The following is an 18,688-nucleotide window of genomic DNA, read 5'->3' on the forward strand; positions in this document are numbered from 1 at the left end:
CTATGCTAAGCAAAAGCAAAAGCAACACTTTTGGCTTGTAGGGTGTCTGAGATCCTGAGGTATAAGCAGTAGGAACTGAATTAATCTCACATGCCTTAGTTTTGCCGTTTATACTGTGAACTCCTAATGTGAAAAGAAGCACTTTTTCTGTAACTACACTTTGTGGAGGTCACAGGAGTCATTCTCTGTCTATTCTGTGTTAGCTTGTGGGTTCCAGTGGTGAGTTGAGTTACAAATTCCTGATGAGTTGATTCGTCAAATTGCAAATTAGTTGTTGATTAAAGAAAATAAACACAATTGTTGTTTCCAAATTCAGAAACCTTATATACAAGCTTTGGTTGAGAGAGTGGATTTAATAGCATCAAGAACTTCCTTAGAAGGAAATGTGGAACCGCAGGCCTCCCTCTTAGTATTAAAGGATTTGGAAAAATAGATGTTTTCATAAACAATCTAAGTTAGATTGGATAGTGGTGTTGTTTCTTTAATTAATTTTTTATGTGACTTTTGGCATTATTAATATGATTTTCCTATCCATTGTGTACATAGTAGGTTTGCCCCAGGAATTTCTAGATTTATTGTTAAATTTGCTGTACTTTGATTTGGGGAAATTGATTTATTGTTTGCCCTACCGTGTACAGCCCCAGCTAGGTTTCATTTATTAAATCTAGATTGATCAGGAAAAAAGGTATAATCCTTTGTATGGATTTTTAGCTCTCCAAATATCTTTGAACCTAGTGTCTTTACACGGATTTCACTCTAATTTGCAGGATCTAATATTGACTGCTGAGGCCTGTGATGACTTAAACAATGTCAGATTTAGCACACAGTTCACATCGCTTGCCGAGATCTCAACTATAGCACAATAGTCACTAAATAACAGAAATGAAGCTGAAAATACACGGGGCATAAGTGGTTCAGATTATGTTTATCTGTAAATTAAACCTTAAATAAACATAAAACCACCTTCTGTCTGTCAAGGTATTAAGATGAAAAGCACATGCTTATGTGTTCAGAATGGCCTTAAAGCATGTTTCCAAGCAACAAAAAACAAACACCTGCCCACAGAGTTTGAGTTTTTGTTTTATAGGTTTTTGAAAAAGTTATAAAATTCTTTTTAACATTTAAAAGATTTGAATTGAATTATTTGCCTTCCCAAAAAAGTTCAGATGCCTACGTGATTTATGTTTCAGCAATTGATAAGAAATAAACCCCATCTGGCCACCCTGTGAACCGAGTTCTGAAGTAAAATGAATAAATGCAGTAGGATAGTAATATACTTCATTGATGTGGATGTTTATAACCCAGAAAAGTTTGGAATCAAAAGTATTCTCCCCTGCCACATTAACATGTAAAGACCAGAGGCGCATGCAAAAAATTCTCCCCCACCAACCCCTATTTCAAAATCCATTGAAGATGGCTCTAAATAAAACATAAATCACATGAATGTCATTATCAAAATTATTCAGATTAATTGACATGTCAAAATGTAAAAAAAAAAAAGTTTGTAATCCCATCACCCAAAATGAAATAAGAATACAGGCCAAATTTGTGATTTTCTATAAACTCACAGACTGATATCTGTAAACTTTTTTTGAAATGTTCAGACTATTTCAAAGTTTATGTCATTAGGTGGACTGATGGTTGAAGACATACTGTATTCTACTGTTCTGTATGTCTGTCCATGTTTCACACACAAAGTTGGTTTAAAATAAATACACAAAACTATTTCTATCAGCAACAAAGCACTCACAGATTTTTCATCAGCACAAGAATAATTTCAAAAAATAATTTTCTATAAATTCATTTTAATGTCAAAGGTCATGTAAACAATCTTTTGTATCATGTAAGCACACTTTTCTGAAATTCTGATATTGCACTGCACCTGTGCACAATTTGACCTTCTATCTAGCCTATTGCTCGGTATGCAGTGTGCTGTACTTTCTTTGCAAACAATATTCATGAAGTTCAAATATGTAGGAACTTTAGTTGTGATAGACTCCACAGAAAAACGATTTCCGATTCTGTTTTCTGAATACATTCAAATGTCTTTGAAAATGTTCTCTTGTAGAAACGCAGTGATTGATGCAGTATACGACCGACCACCGCTCACACCGTCAGATGAGTACCCGCTGAGGACCAAGGCAGAAAATAGAACACACCAAACAAATTCAATTAGTATTGTAGTCATTATCAGTGTGGTTTAAAGTAGAATCGGGGGAGAGCAAAGGCCAGAGCTACCAATTAGGAATATTAATAAAATATTCATATATAAAATGTTGTTCTTTAGGAGAATTTACAAGCCACTGGCAGGTAATTCATAGTTCAACCCTTGTTGCATTTTATCATCTCTTTGCCGGTGGTACTGGTCGCATGGAAATGTATTCTTCTTTTCCTCTTCAGCAGGTTTACTGTCAACCCATTAAGCTCCTCAGATTGCAATTTAAACAGGGCATCCCTTCACTGTTGCTCATTATCACCCTTCAGGGGCTTGTTACTGCCAGTGAACGTTCACCGTAGTGCCATTGTTTTCAACCTGTTATATTTACATACCTGATAACACCGTCTGGAAAATTGTCTATTGAGGTGCAGTTAGGCAGTTCAGTCTCTCCCCACTGGCAATGACAAGGCTAGATGTAAATTTCATTCATCAAGGGAAACACTGTTATTGTTTATAATCTTGTCCTAATGTTTAATTTATTGGTTGTTTTGGGGGGGGGATCTGATTTTAGTTCCGTCACTAGTATTTTGCTTGATATAAATACATATGTAAATTGTGTCACCAACTCCAATCCTTTTGTGTAATAAAAGCAACCTTGTGATTATAATAGATGTGACGCCATTGGAAATTATCATGATTATGTCCTTATTTTGATGTTTGCTTTCCAGTTGATCTGTAAGCAAGCTAGCTGGAGGTGTACATTTTTTAAAAGGTTTTCTTTCATTCTATCTTTTCTTCACTATACCAATGCGATCGATTAACTTACAAACAAGTGTATTGCATTCGGATCAATTATTAAACTATTGCCTCAGACTCAGACTGCTGAACTCATTAACCAGAAACACAGTAGCAGTGTAATCTGTCACTTCTTTATTGTTAACCACCTGCGAAGTTACTATTACAAAATACAATACAAAAATTCTGCTAGTCTACTCTTGTTAAGAAGTACAGACATTCAAGTTTTAGTCTTGCAAAATGAAGAAAAACAATTGCAGGACTGCTTGTGAGAAAATAACTTATCATTGGAAAGAGATTCAGGCAATTGGAATTTCATCAGCCTACAGCACACAATTTCTTTGTTTTTCTCAACAATTCTGGACTTATAAAACTCTACAACTGCAATCATTCTATTTTGTGAATACCTCAGATGCATCCCTTGTTTAGGAGCTCGGGGAATTTGTTGAATTAGGCAAATAATGAGTTCAGTTAATTACTTCAGGGATTCAGAGTGATTGTTAACCAGGAGACACTCTGACCTTTGGGTTCTGCACCACTGATCGAAAACGCGCAGCTGTGGGACCCATTCATCTTATTTACTCAGATTTTTATTAGGATTGCACTGTGGTAATCATATTGTCTTACTGCAACAACCTTTACGCTAGCATGTGAAATCTGTACGTAATCTAGGCCCCTGAAATGTACAATGTCAGGCCATCTGCTGCTTTTTAAACTGCAAATGGAGAGAGCAAAGGTATCATATAGGGGATTTATGCAGCTCTCACTGATAATACTGCATCCCAAGTGGGCTACTGTGTGCGATGTTCAATAAAGCCTTCCTCCCACAGTACAGGATATGTTTTGTAGCCCAGACTGAGATGGTCTCCAATTCCAACTTGGCTAGGTTTACCCATGGGTTCCCAGAAAATACAACTGGCCAACCCCTGGCGGTGTGAGGGAGGTGGAAGTCTGGTAGGGGTTTCTCAGTTCGCCTTGCATGGACAACCCCATGTGGTTTGTCCGACAACTGTCGAGTCAAGTTGTTAGCGGATCCAACTATACCAAATCCTCTGTGTAAGCTGTGCTGTGGGTATTTATGGCTTGCAGTGTAAAACAAATGGTGAATCATTCTTTGACAATGTGTTTCAGAAAATGCTGGCTCCTTAAAGGTCAACTAAACAGAATTAAAAAATAATAATAATTAGTTCAGGCAGCGAGCTGAGCAGGTCATGAGTGACATCTCTGCCAGCGAACATTTTTGTAATTAATTAATCATTACATGCAGAGCTCCAGAATGTGATTAGGGAAAGCAGCACACACCATCTTTATACTAATAAGGACATAGAAGTTTTTGGGTTTTTTTAATGATATATATTTAATCATATAACTTTGAAGCCCTCCAACCCCTCTGGCCAGCTGTATGCTATCTCCTTAGCAATGGTAAAACATCTGTTGCCAGAATGCCATACTGGTTAGAGACTATATGAGTTAAGAATGTGTTGCTATGTTGCATACAGTTGTACAGATTTACATATTATAGATCAAATATATACTGAATTCCTTAATATACATTTGCACTGGTAACATGCATTAAGAAATACTATGCATGTCCCAAAAGGCACTCTGTAGGAGGTCACACTTGCTAGAAGCACAATTGTCAAAAATATTAGATTGATGGTGCGAGAGTTAAGAAACCGCAGAGTCAAATTGAAGGCGATTGAATCAATAAATTGACTATCACTAGCTTTTACCAAGGAAGCAAAACATGTTAGTGCAGCAAACTTGTTCTAGTTGCTGATGGCCACAATGTTTTTGAATATTATCAGCTGCTTATATCTTCTGTATGAAAGCTTTGCTCAGTCAGTGCGCTAAGGATTCTTATCAGGACATTTTTTCAGTGCTATTCCTAGTCACACTCTCAGTGCCCTTGTGGTAGATGTACAGGACCCCACAATAAAATTCCATCAAAGTTGACAGTACAATGTCGTCCAAAGTGCCACTATCCATACTGTCGGCCATGATGTGCTTAAACTAAAGAAGAAGGAAAAAAAAAACTATGAAACAAATTACTTCTGGGACAATTCATTACCATCAGAGGGAAGCTTGTCACATTACATTTGGAAATATAGTGCACCTCATAAAACCATGTCTGAAAGTCACCCCATTTTCAATAGAAAATACTGAAATTCTTCACTCAGACAAAACCTAATCAAAGAAGAAAGGCTGGTTCTAATTAAGGCAACCAGACTGTATATAAATCAATAGAGAAGATTGTGCCTTATGTAGTGTCCAGCCAAGTCATATGATCTTCAGCTACTAAACCTTAAGGAAATAAAAAAATCTAACTCATATTCCTTAAATGTTTCTCTGCCAGATCCCAGAGTTGGTTTCTCTGTATAGTATAAGTGGTCTCCAGTGAATGTTAGCCTTGTTTTAGTTTTGCATTGCTCTAAATCATTTGGGCTGAGTTTATCTGCAAGGTTATGAATTTCATGAACAAAGTGGATATTTATTTTATTTTATTCGGCTGGCTCCCATCTCTACTGTCTAGATGTTCTTTATCAATCCCCTAACACTGTGGTGTGGACTTTGGCACACAAGATTTAAGAAAGCAGTGACATGGAATGATCCTCTAATGTGTGGATCTGACAAGGATCTAATTAATTCATTCTTAAAGGGTGAAATGGGAAGTTCAGTAGTCATAGAACAATGTACTGTATATATTGAGAGAATTAATATATACAGTATGCTGTGTGGCGAGGTGACGCCGCACAGCAACAACAGGCAACCATGACGATCTCTCCAATTCCTGTCCGGCTCTGTCCTTCTTCTCGGCGTGCAGCAGTGCGCCATTGTTTCACTAATCCCTCTAACCTCATCTCTTTGCCTCTCCCCCCTCCTCCTCCCTCTCCTCCACTCCACTCTCTGGAGGCCTGTGGAACTGCCACTCAGCTTCCAACAAGGCCGACTTCATCTCTGCCTTCGCCTCCCACCAGTCTCTGGATTTCCTCGCTCTCACCGAGACATGGATCTCCCCAGACAACTCTACCACCCCTGCTGCCTTATCCTCTCTCTTTGTCCTGTCCCACTCCCCTCGTCTCACTGGGCGGGAAGGAGGAACAGGGCTCCTGCTCTCCCCTTCTCTCCTCTTCTCTGTCCCCCCCCTCTCTCCTCTCTCTCGACCCACAGCTTTGAATTCCATGCAGTGGAAATCACCTCTCCCTCTCACCTCTTCCTTCTAGTTCTCTACCGTCCACCTGGTCCACTCACCTCCTTCCTGGATGAACTCGACTTTCTTCTCTCCTCTCTCCCCTCGCTGTCCTCACCTACCATCCTCCTGGGAGACTTCAACATCCACCTCTCCAACCCTTCCCACTGTGCCGGATTTCTTCCTCTCCTTCACTCCTTTAACTTCTCTCTCTCCCCATCTCCCCCCACTCACAGGGCTGGCCGCCAGCTAGACCTCATCTTCTCAAGAGGCTGCTCCCCTTCCACACTCTCTGTGACACCCATGGACATCTCGGACCACCAGTTCATTTCCTTCTCCCTTTCCCTTCCCCTTCCCTCCCTCCCCCCCCTCTCCACCCACTCCCTCTGTCACCTTCCGCTGAAATCTCCACTCTGTCTCCCCCTCCACCCTTGCCTCCACTGCCCTCACTCTCTTGCCTTCCATTGATTTTTTTTCAAATCTATCTGTCAACTGTGCTACGTCCTCTTTGTTCTCCTCCCTCACCTCCTCCTTTGACTCTCTCTGTCCTCTCACGTCTCGTCCTGCCGTCCCTCCCCTCCTCAGCCTTGGCTCTCTGCTGTTCTCCCGAACTAGTCTGCGTGCCGCCGAGCAAAAGTGGAAAAGGACCAAACTCCCAGCCGCCCTCGAACTCTACCGCTCCCTACTGTCCACATTCTCATTCTCCCTCACCTCAGACAAGAAGTCTTACTTCCAATCTCTCTTCGAATCCACTATCAACAACCCTCGCAAACTCTTCTCCACCTTCTCCTCCGTCCCCCTCCTCCTCCCTCATCTCTCACTGCTGATGATTTCACCTCCTTCTTCTCCTCCAAGATTGCAGACATCCGCAGGCTCTTCAATACTCCACCCTCATCTCCCATCACACCGAAACCTCCCACCGACCAAGCTTCCTTTTCTTCATTCTCACCTCTCTCAGATGCTGAAGTTTCTGCTCTCCTCCTACATCACAAACCCACAACATGTGACCTGGACCCTCTCCCTTCTCGCCTCTTCCAAGCGACTGCTCCTGATCTTCTCCCCTTCATCTCCTCCCTCCTCAACACCTCACTCCTCTCTGGCTGTTTTCCCTCTGCATTTAAACAAGCTACTGTCATCCCACTGCTCAAGAAACCAACCCTTGATGCCACCTATCCTCAGAACTACCGCCCTGTATCCCTACTTCCCTTCCTCTCCAAGACTCTCGAGCTCTCAGACAGCTCTCGGACTTGATCCTCTGCAATCTGGTTTCCGCACAGCTCACTCCACTGAAACGGCTCTCCTGGCTGTCACTGACTCCCTCAGCCGCGCTCGGGCAGCCTCCCTCTCGTCAGTCCTCATCCTCCTTGACCTCTCTGCAGCATTTGACACCGTCGATCACTCCATCCTCCTCTCCTGCCTCGCTGACCTTGGGATCTCTGGGACTGCTCTCACCTGGTTCTCCTCCTACCTCAGAGACCGGTACTAACAAGTGACATGGCGAGGCTCCTCATCCACCCCCCAACATCTCCTCACAGGTGTTCCCCAAGGCTCCGTCCTGGGCCTGCTCCTGTTCTCTCTCTACACTCACTCCCTGGGCCCCCTCATCGCTTCCCATGGCTTCTCCTACCACTTCTACGCTGATGATGCCCAGATCTTCCTATCTTTTCCCTCTTCTGACCCTCTCATCCCCTCACGCATCTCTTCCTGCGTGTCTGCCATTTCCGCCTGGATGCACTCACACCACCTCAAGCTCAACCTCTCCAAATCAGATCTCCTCTTTTTCCCCCACTCTTCCTCACCTTCTGCTGACCTCCCCATCTCGATCCCCTTGGAATCCACCACACTCTCTCCTTCTTCTTCCGCTAAAAATCTAGGAGTCACCCTCGATCCTGTGCTCTCCTTCTCCCAGCACATCACCACGCTGACACGCACCTGCAGATTCTTCCTGAGCAACATACGCCGGATCCGTCCCTTCCTCACCGACTACTCAACTCAGCTACTCATCCAGTCACTGCTCCTCTCCTGCCTGGACTACTGCAACTCCTTCCTGGACGACCTGCCTGCTTCCACTACCTGCCGCTCCAGCTCATACAGAACTCTGCGGCTCGTCTGGTATTCTCTCTGCCATGATTCGCACACGCTACTCCACTTCTCCGCTCCCTCCACTGGCTCCTGATTCCGGCACGCATTCAGTTCAAGACTTTGACCCTCACCTACCGCTGTCTTGACCACACTGCACCAAGCTACCTTCAGTCACTCGTCTCTCCATACATCCCCTCCAGACCACTACGCTCCTCCAGTGCCAGAAGGCTAACTCTGCCTCCTCTCCACTCCCCTTCCTCCAGAGCCGCTCCTTCTCATCCCTGGCCCCTAAGTGGTGGAACGACCTGCCCACCGAAGTCAAAACAGCAGAGTCCTTGACCTCATTCCGGCACTTACTCAAGATGCATCTCTTCCGACAGCACTTGTAATATTAGTCCTCTATCCCTGCTAGATAGCACTTCAGCTTATTATGCTCCTCACGTTCTTGATTGTTTTACTCCTTGCTCCCTTTCCCGTAGCCCTAGTTTGTAACCCTACACCTTGACAGCACTTAGCTTTCACCGTCCAGGATGTAGGAAGTCTCTTACTGTACTTGTGTAAATTGGAATTGGAATTTGTAAAATGTATTATTTTGAATTGCTATGTTTTAGCTAAGCTGAATTTGTAATGATTGATGCCTTGTACTTCTCTGTATTTTTGCACTTATGTTGTCCTGGATAAGGGTGTCTGCCAAGAAATAAAAATAAAAATAATAATAATTAAACTGGTATACATGCGCATACAGAAATACTGGAACTTAAATTGAAAATACGAGGTGTAGCTTCATTTGTAAATCAATAATCGCACGCTCTAAATGAACTTCTGACTAAGGCAACTACAGTACAATCATGGAGAGCTGAACAAACCACTTGTGTTATTTGTGAAGACCTCTCCAAAGGTGTTGACCTAATCAGCAGCAAACATCAATACAAGCTCCTACAGAAGAAAAAGGCAGCCCTTTGGAATTCCTTGTGTTATTCATTCCATTGACAAGAAACCAAGAACACAATTGAACCAATTGACCGCTGAAGCACCTTACACTACTATTTTACAGACACATGGCTATTTATAACTAGAAGTTCGTCACTCATCTCTTACATAAAGAGCAATTAAAAATTAAACACTGGAAAAACCTTCACATCCTTTATTGGTAGATTTATCAGGTACACTACTGTAGCTTCCAGCTGATTGAGTTCTGGCTGATGTTTGACAGCTAGGGCAATTTAACTGCGGCTGGGAATGTATTTACTTATTTTTTAAAGTACAGAAAAATGGTCTGGCACAACTCCTTTAGGGTTGTGATTATCAAACATTCATTCACCCCCTGTTGTGCCTTCATGCTTAAATTAAGATCAGGCTTCTTGAGTGCCACTAACCATTTACAGAAGCTGATTAATGCACAGGGTTGCATAAATAAAATAATCAGACTCTGAAAGCTGAAAGTGCATCTTTCTAAACACCCAAATGTCAGCTTTTTAAAATAGTATGTTGACTCTTTTATGTATGTTTCACTTTTAGAAGTAGTACTGAGAAGAAAAAAAAATACTATATTGAAGTCTATCATGATGGTACTGCATTGTTCCTAGTATGTTGGGTGGGCATCTGTAGTTTTATATTTATGGATATACTTAAGTATTAAAAGATAACTTAACAGGCTCCACAGCCTTGTATTCAGACACTTAAACAGGTTTTTAAATACATAATGTATATTATATTAATTGTACAGTAGGCTTTAAACTTGCATACAACGGCCCTGAAATAAAATGGCATCTAAACTGCTTATAAGCACAGCATAAATTCAATCCTTTGCTAATTTGATACTGTATTACCAGGGGGCATTGCCATGACATTAGGAATTGTTAATAGGAAAAAACATAGTCTGACTTTATAGGGGAGGCAAATTAGGGTAAAACATTCATTAACATCTGAGGGTTTACACATGAAATATGGTGGAAATCAACACAAAATGATGAGTGATTATCATTTTTCATTAGCATTTGTTAAGCTGTGTCACATTAATTATGCAGGACGTTCTTTTAATAACTATCAATTTTTACTTTATTTTAATTTAAAAGCAAGGACAAATTCCTCACAGTGTTCAGGAATGAAAGTATCCTCGTCCTGGAGAGCCATTTGGATCTATACATTAGGTAACCCTGAATAACCAGTTTCTAAAGACTGGTATCAAATTTCTCAGTTATTGATCAATTCAGCAAATCAGCTGTCCAATTAAACATAATTTGGTCCTTATAGACTGCTGGGCATTCAGGTATTTATTCCAAATAATATGTCAATTACCCAATTCACTAAAACACCCACTTAATTGATCATTATTAAATGTTTCCAAGTCTTTATACAATTCTGTGGACTGGGGCTCTCTGGTGTAAAGGTTGGAGTCTCCTCCTGTTTCTTTTCCTCAACACTATATGAGGGAATTTAGTTTTTCACAGTAAGGGATGAGACTGTATGTCACTCTGCCTGAAAGAAATAAGAGAAAAAAGCTTTGACAAAGAATCAGTCACTGCTCCATTTACCCTCTGAACATCATGCTAAAACCCTAAAGAAGAACGAATTCCTTTAACACTTAAATATAGAAGCACATTCAACTAACCTTTCAAATCCTTGAATGGGTCAGATAAATTACATCCAAGGACTTCCTCATTCTCAGTAATCCCCCAAGCCTGGAGGTTACAAGTGTGAATTAATATTAGGTATGTTTAAGACAAAAAATAGGAAACACTTCTTTATAGAAATTGTTGGGGGAATCTGGAACAACCTAATAAGCTCCCTTATTTATCATAGTAGCAATAACCTTCCCTCGGGTGTCTCGCTACCCAGGCTTGCTCTTTTTCCTCTTTTTCCCCGCAGCATTGGAATGAGCATCAGGACTGTGGTGCCCTATCTTATTATTTAACATTACTCTCTGGGTGCCTTCAAGAAACAGCTGGTGGAATTGTGGAGTTGACTTTGTACTAAAAAGCAAATATGCTAAATGAACTGAATGCCTCCCCTCAATGTGAACATTTCAATTTGTTACATTAAACTTGTTGGGGTATTTTTTTTTCTTCATTAGTCTGGTGTGGCTTGCAAAGCATAGAACCTGCATATCAATTGTAATTTACTTGAGCTTGAAAATACAGCTTTCAGGTATGCCTTGTAGAAGTAACTTAATTGACTGTTTGACCAGCATGGGAATGCTGAAAATCACTTTCCCTGACTGGCTGGTCAATCATTCACTTAGCTGCGAGGCACATGCGCTTTAAAAAAAGACTCCGTAGGATAAAAATAGTGGTGTGGGTATGAGGTTTATAGGGTCTGTTAAGGCACGGGCTAGATTGAACATCACACTAGATTTTCAGATTCAATTTTATGCTGGACTGAGCCATATTGGCTATTTATTTTCTCTATTATTTTGAATATGATCCTCGAAAAGCTCATTTTGTAAGGGTTACAAAATATCTATCTTCACCAGCATTTGTCTTGATCTTGCATTCTCCCATCTCTTTCTGGGTCCACCAGAAGATCAGTAATTATAAATGAGAAAAGTAAAGCCTTCTCAATCACTGAACCCTCTGACCCATTTCATACGATTCAAGCGTTTAAAGCGATTTGTGCTCCATAGTGCCATCTCTTGGTAAATATGTTTTGATAGGGAATGATGTACCTTGTGATCAGTAATAATGTTCTGTAAAGTACTAAAGGGACCCAGTCAAAAATAAACATCTGTACGACATGTTCTATTTTCCACAGTACAACAACCATTGTCCTGAAAAAAACAGTATGTGGCAGCACTATGAACTAGTGCATTAAGGATGAGGAACCCCCCACCCCCCCTCCACCACAATACATATATAATATACATAATAATTTCAGAGGCAAATAAATTTGGCTTTACGATGAACAAACAAAAATGGAAAAAAAAAATGTATGGCACTTACATGACTGTAACATAGGGTACAAATATATTTGTTCTGTCAACATTATAGACCTACTGGACCCATTAGTTTCACAGGTGTAATATTTTGGGGGGCTCTGAATGCAAACCAATATTTGTTCCTTTTTAGGGATCCTTTTATAAAAAAAAAAAAATGTCTTAGCTACTTACAGCTGTTTTCATGAGTTGGATGGTCAGCTGCCCCTTTATATAATATACAGTGTCCTCCAGATGTATTCATACTCCTAAATAAATAGGAACAAAAAACATCATGTAACAGAAGGAGTTATGGATTGCATAATGTGTCCTGAAAAAAGTCAAAAAATGTTATATTGTACTCCTATTAGCATTGTGCAGAGCAAAGTCATATTTGTCATATATATAAATAATTAACTCGCATCCCTTAAATTCAACAAAAACAATCTACAACAACATTCTGCCCCTTGAAGGTTCAATGGAAACTTCTGGAACTATATAGAGGCCTTCAAAGGTCTCCTATTTCCCTGGGGTATAAAAGGAGGAAATGCACAGAAGACATTCAGTAGTAACATGCATCAGCATGGTTAAGGTCAGAGAGCTCTCCAAAGACTGCAGATACATTGTCATTGACCTCCATAAGTTGAGGGATGACTACAAGAGAATCCACAAAAAGCTGAATCTACCATTTTCTGCTGTAGTCTCCATTATTAAGAAATGAATGGCTACTGATAGAGTTTGGGAGGCAACCATATCTCCAAGACAAACATCTTCAGGATACAAAGTCTCAAATTATACTATTCAACATTGCCTGCATAATCAAGATGCAGGAAGAAGTTTCTTTGTAGGATGAAACAGAAAGGCAACTGGAATTTGACAGATTGCATTCAAAGGAAAATTGGAACAATGTCTTTTGGTCAGATTAATCAAAAGGTAAGCTTTTGGCATGAGTGTTTTGTTTGGCGCAAAAAAGGCAAAGCACATGTTCAGAAAACACGTATGCCAACTGTGAAATATGGTGGGGGTTCAATTTTTGGTTTTTGATTTCTTTTTGTTTTGCATCTATGAGTCCAGGAGCCCTTGATAAGTTAGATGGAATCATGAACTCCAACACATAGGGCATGGTACCACGAAACAGGAAAAGTCCTTGGAGAGCTCTCTGACCTTAACCATGCTGATGCATATTCCTACTGAATGTCTTCTGTGCATTACATCCTCATAGAAGCAGGAAACCTATATAGGCTCTATATAGTTCCAGACGTTTCTATTGAACTTTCAAAGGGGTAATAATAAGAACAGTAATATTTTTATATTGGTTTAGTATTTAGCATTAAAACAGCAGGAACAATAGAACCTAAGACGTATAATACATGTTTGCATGTTTGGTATTTAAAGTTTCATTCACATTGTACTTTTAATGGTACATTCAGTTTTATGTAATATTTGTGTTTTGGTTTTATTATATTTTTGTGTACTCAACACAGAGCCTAGTTGCACACTACATAAATAGTTGCATAGTTGGCAAGGAAGTGTTTTCAATTGTGCCCTAGTTTTCGACTGCCACAATCAATGGATAAATATGCATGTTCACTTAGTTCAAAATGATCACTAGCTTACATATTAACAAACACAATTTTATCTGAAAACCTCCATCTGTCACTGATACACAATAATTGAATTGCAACACATCTTTATTTAATGTAGTTCTTTACTGACTTACATGTACAAATTATAATTGCAGATACTACAAAGTAACAGAGACTCAAAACATTGGTGGGTATGTAATAGGGTTAATTAGCATTAATTAATACTCCACACTAGAAAAAGCATCAAGTTTTTCTATTTCATCATTCAGACATCGTTTTCTCCGAGACAAACCATCTGAACCCAATCTCGACAACAGATGACAAGATCTGACAAAGAAAAATGCTGGAAAGCTAAAGCTGTAGGACAGGTTTTGTACAATGCTTGTGTCTTGTCAAATTATTTCAGTATTAGTAAATTATTTAGCCAAAGCGATTTATACAATTTATCAAATGCAAGCATACCATGGTCTACATATGCATAATATCACAAAATAAGTCTTCTTCACATTACAGTGAATAACATTAAGGTAAAATAAAAGATCAGAATGGGCTACAGAATAAATCTTAATGGATGTGTCTGAAGGAGATGCTGAAAGGTGGTATGACATAGTGCTTAACATAGTGGCTTCATTGCACTCACTATTCAAATAGTTGTGTCCAACATTAGCCCACCCATTAATATCAGCTCATGCCAATAATGTGTGATGAACTGCCTTCAGTGCTACGTCTGCACTGATTTTATAAGACCAAAGCCATTTCTGTAATGTGAGCTGAGACACTTTTATGATGGATGCTGCTCTTAGTCTATCTAGGCTTTTGTGTACCTAGAGGTGTGGTTAGTCTAAAATGCCCAATTTGGCAAATAAATGGCTTGGAATTACAGTAAGGAGAATGCATAACCGTCACTCATTATGCTTCATGAATAACTTCCTATGCCTGTGACTAAGTTTGTGTGCCAGGAACACTCCATTAAGATGATTTCTTTTTTTTCATGTTTAAATCGTTGTTCTTATTCCAACTTGTTCTGAAGGTATTTGATTTTAGATTTTTTGGGAGGATGGAGACATTGGGGAATCGAAATAATGAACACAGTAATCCTTTCCGTCATTTAAGGAAAAGTTTTAGTAAAGAGAACTGGTGAACTAAGGCGAGGCATGCTTATTGAAACTAAGATAGACCTGGGTGACTCTACACATGTAATTTTTGTTAGATTTTAAGTGATATTTCTGGTCTCGTTACAATTACTCTCTTCAAAGTGCAGTGTTAAGCAATTATAGTGAAATTAACTGTATTTTCATCTTTATATTAATTATTAATAAAAGTAACCAACATGTCAGGTATACATGTATGTCTATACATATATTAAAGACAAAAAACTGTGTAGAGTGAAAGTAAGAGTTGAAAAAGGAAATGAAAAATGACAGGACATTGAAAACTAAGACTGCCACTTAGCTCTTACTTCACCCATGACCTGACCAGGCTTTCCAACACACACTGCATAACTAGTATGTATGTAATTTCACTTCAGACAACATAAGTACCATCACCACCTTTTCTGTCCCCAATATGTTTGACACTACACAAATCAACAGATATCAAACAGGGCTTCAAAGAAGATCAGAAGCAGGAATGAGGTTGAGGTTGTTTACTAAATCTTCCATAAATCTTCCAATATACCACATTGTGAATAAATATAAGAAATGTCATTTGAAGGCTTGCACCTTATAACATAAAGAATGGCAAAACTTACAATCAAAAACTCTCCAAGACACAAAGTGGTTATAAGCAGGAGAAAGCTGGCTGAGTCACCCATAGAGACCAACCACCATTTTGAACTATATACAGTCACATGTCAAACAAAAGTCACACGCCCTATAAGAAAAGTCACATGACCTGTAGGAATACAATGAAGTAGCTTCACAATCCACTAGGTGGTGCTGAAAACAACAAATGTAAAGTCACTGAATGTGTGACATGACCCCACCACTGGGCAAGTCCATGGATTGCTGAGGATTCAAAAGTTCTCTGAAACAACCTTATATATACCTTAGAAAAGTGGTTCTCAATCCTGGTCCTGGTGACCTGTGTCTAATGTAACAGTTAATTCCTAGACACAGTTGTGTTGCAATTCAATGGAAATTGCAAATTGCATAACTTTGCTACAATTCACTGTGATCAATCTGTCTCGGCTCATTCATAACTCAACAAACGATGAGGTCAACGTTCTAACACAAGTATGCACTACACAGGTGTATTTTCATAACCACGCATTTGTGTGAAGAAAAATATGGATTACTTGATCAATTTTGTTGGTTTCACAGAAAGGCGCCTCGTATCCCTAGACCCCACCGATTTCAAGAGCCCAGCGCTGTGGTCACAAACCTACAGTGCCACTATAGATACAGAAAAATACTCCATATGTACATGAACACTCTAACTGTATACTTTATGTATACAGTATGAGTACATCTCTCAAGCCTGAAAACTGCAGATTCATCCAGTGTTAGGTAAGCAAGATGGAAATCGTATGCTGTTATCATCAGGAAGCTAGTGGGTCTCAATAGTTTTATATATTTGTCTGGCCAAGGGGTCTTTCCACTTAACACATGATGGCATAAACTACAAGAATGATATAGCATTATGTTTACTCAGGATAAAACACAGCATGGAACTGCAAGGGATTACGCTGGGCACTGCGCGTACTAATATACGATTCTAATTAGCAAATTCAGATTTCAGTCTTGAGCTCAAGTATAATTAATGAGGAATACTGGTCTCTTATCCAGGTCTAGATCTCCCCTGTCCATAGTTAGTTAAATGCAATCAGATAATATTTACTAAAGCTGTTTCTAACATGAAGCTAAGTATGCTAACATATCTGATTTTCAGGAAACATTATTCTTGTATGGCGTGGATCACATATTTATACGAATATGAAATTCAGAAGTAAAAAAATAATTGCATATGAAGGCATACTTGAACTATAGCTGATCATTTATATGGATTTTATAGTGTATAATTGCTATCAAATTACAAATTTTGTCTGGTGCTAAGTGTCAAGTGTAATTATAGGTGAGCTTAACCTACACAACTGATTTGTAATTATAATTAACATTACACAATTAGATTTGCAATTAAGCTTTGCTCTTAATAAGACTCACTCACAATATGGAAAAGCTTTTAATTACTGCACTTTTATGTTGTTTGAAACTTTAGTCAAGTTTCAAAAAATACATTTTGAAATGTAGTTGTTCTGATTAATCATTGAAGTTAATTTGGTAATGCATACATGAGTCCCATTAAGAGAATTCCTGGTTATGAACTTAGATAACAAAAATGCATTAATGCATTAACAAATAGATTCAAAGAGCTGGCAGATCAACACATGGATTGCACACATTTTGACTGTACTTTGTACTATTCAAGGTCACAATTGAGACAATATTTCCCTCAATATTGTTCAATACATTAATAAATAAATAAGCAGTAAAACAACACTAACCTATGTTTGATGTATTCATACGATTTAACCAAATCTGACAGAGTACAAGTCATATTGCTAAGCAATGCTTGTTTCTGTATTTTTAGGGTGTTTATTTGGAGTGAAAACATTGACACATGCGATTTGCACATTGCTCTTTAAGAAAGCTATGTTTGCCTTTGCATGCCCAGAATATCCTCCAGACTATGGAGTTAACACAAATAAATTGTAAAAGCACCTTTGGGGAACCTTAAATGTCAATCAATTACTCTTTAAAGCACTGTAAGTCAGTCCTTTCTAACTCCAGTAATTACAGCTAGAGGAACCCCTGCTTTTCTCTAAAGGGATATATAGATTGATCCATATAACTTTTTACATTCTCATCCCAGAAAGGTAATAACAGAGAGGCCTCAATTAAAGGGTCAGGAATCAAAAATGACACAATTTGTCAATGCAAGCAACTGTGTTTCATTCCTATCATGGAAATGGTACCTTTCAGATCTCAAAAACTGGTCTTAGTGAAAGGTACAAACACATATTTTCTTGAAGGAGCTCAGGGATTCAGTTTTCTCAGTTTCCACATCTGATATGTAGTCCTTTGTTCACTGGTGGCCTTGAAGTGGTCCTGTGAGGGGAAATTCATAATAAGTGCAGGATTTTTAATGCTTAACTCAACATATTTTGTAGTCTCCTCTGTTCAAGACTTAAGAGACTTGGTTGTTTTAACCTCTCTGTGCAAGACATTCCTTTTAAAATGGTATATATATATATATATATATATATACAGTGAGGGAAAAAAGTATTTGATCCCCTGCTGATTTTGTACGTTTGCCCACTGACAAAGAAATGATCAGTCTATAATTTTAATGGTAGGTGTACTTTAACAGTGAGAGACAGAATAACAACAAAAAAATCCAGAAAAACGCATTTCAAAAAAGTTATACATTGATTTGCATGTTAATGAGGGAAGTAAGTATTTGATACCCTATCAATCAGCAAGATTTCTGGCTCCCAGGTGTCTTTTATACAGGTAACGAGCTGAGATTAGGAGCACTCTCTTAAAGGGAGTGCTCCTAATCTCAGCTCATTACCTTCATAAAAGATACCTGTCCACAGAAGCAATCAATCAATCAGATTCCAAACTCTCCACCATGGCCAAGACCAAATTGCTGTCCAAGGATGTCAGGGACAAGATTGTAGACCTACACAAGACTGGAATGGGCTACAAGACCATCGCCAAACAGCTAGGTGAGAAGGTGACAACAGTTGGTGCGATTATTCACAAATGGAAGAAACACAAAATAACTATCAGTCTCCCTCGGTCTGGGGCTCCATGCAAGATCTCACCTCGTGGAGTTTCAATGATCATGAGAACGGTGAGGAATCAGCCCAGAACTACACGGGAGGATCTTGTTAAGGCAGCTGGGACCATAGTCACCAAGAAAACAATTGGTAACACACTACGCCATGAAGCACTGAAATCCTG

General features: G+C 39.3%; 1 long non-coding RNA gene across 3 annotated transcripts in view; it reads right to left on the reverse strand.

Moving 5' to 3' along the window:
• The window catches only part of LOC136716928 (uncharacterized), a 37,771-nt gene extending 22,017 nt beyond the window's left edge, over positions 1–15,754 (reverse strand). For 2 of the 3 annotated variants that reach the window (XR_010805166.1, XR_010805168.1), the window contains exons 1-3: positions 15,472–15,754; positions 12,331–12,404; positions 10,837–10,906 (exon numbers count right to left, since the gene is read on the reverse strand). This is a non-coding gene — a long non-coding RNA (uncharacterized LOC136716928). Of the gene's footprint in view, positions 1–9,898; positions 10,704–10,836; positions 10,907–12,330; positions 12,405–15,471 lie in introns of those variants that run through there. The other variant, XR_010805167.1, reaches the window with a different exon arrangement.
• Positions 15,755–18,688: the final 2,934 nt, after the last annotated feature.

The sequence above is a fragment of the Amia ocellicauda genome, chromosome 21 (genome assembly GCF_036373705.1).
Source record: "Amia ocellicauda isolate fAmiCal2 chromosome 21, fAmiCal2.hap1, whole genome shotgun sequence".
NCBI lineage: Eukaryota > Metazoa > Chordata > Actinopteri > Amiiformes > Amiidae > Amia > Amia ocellicauda.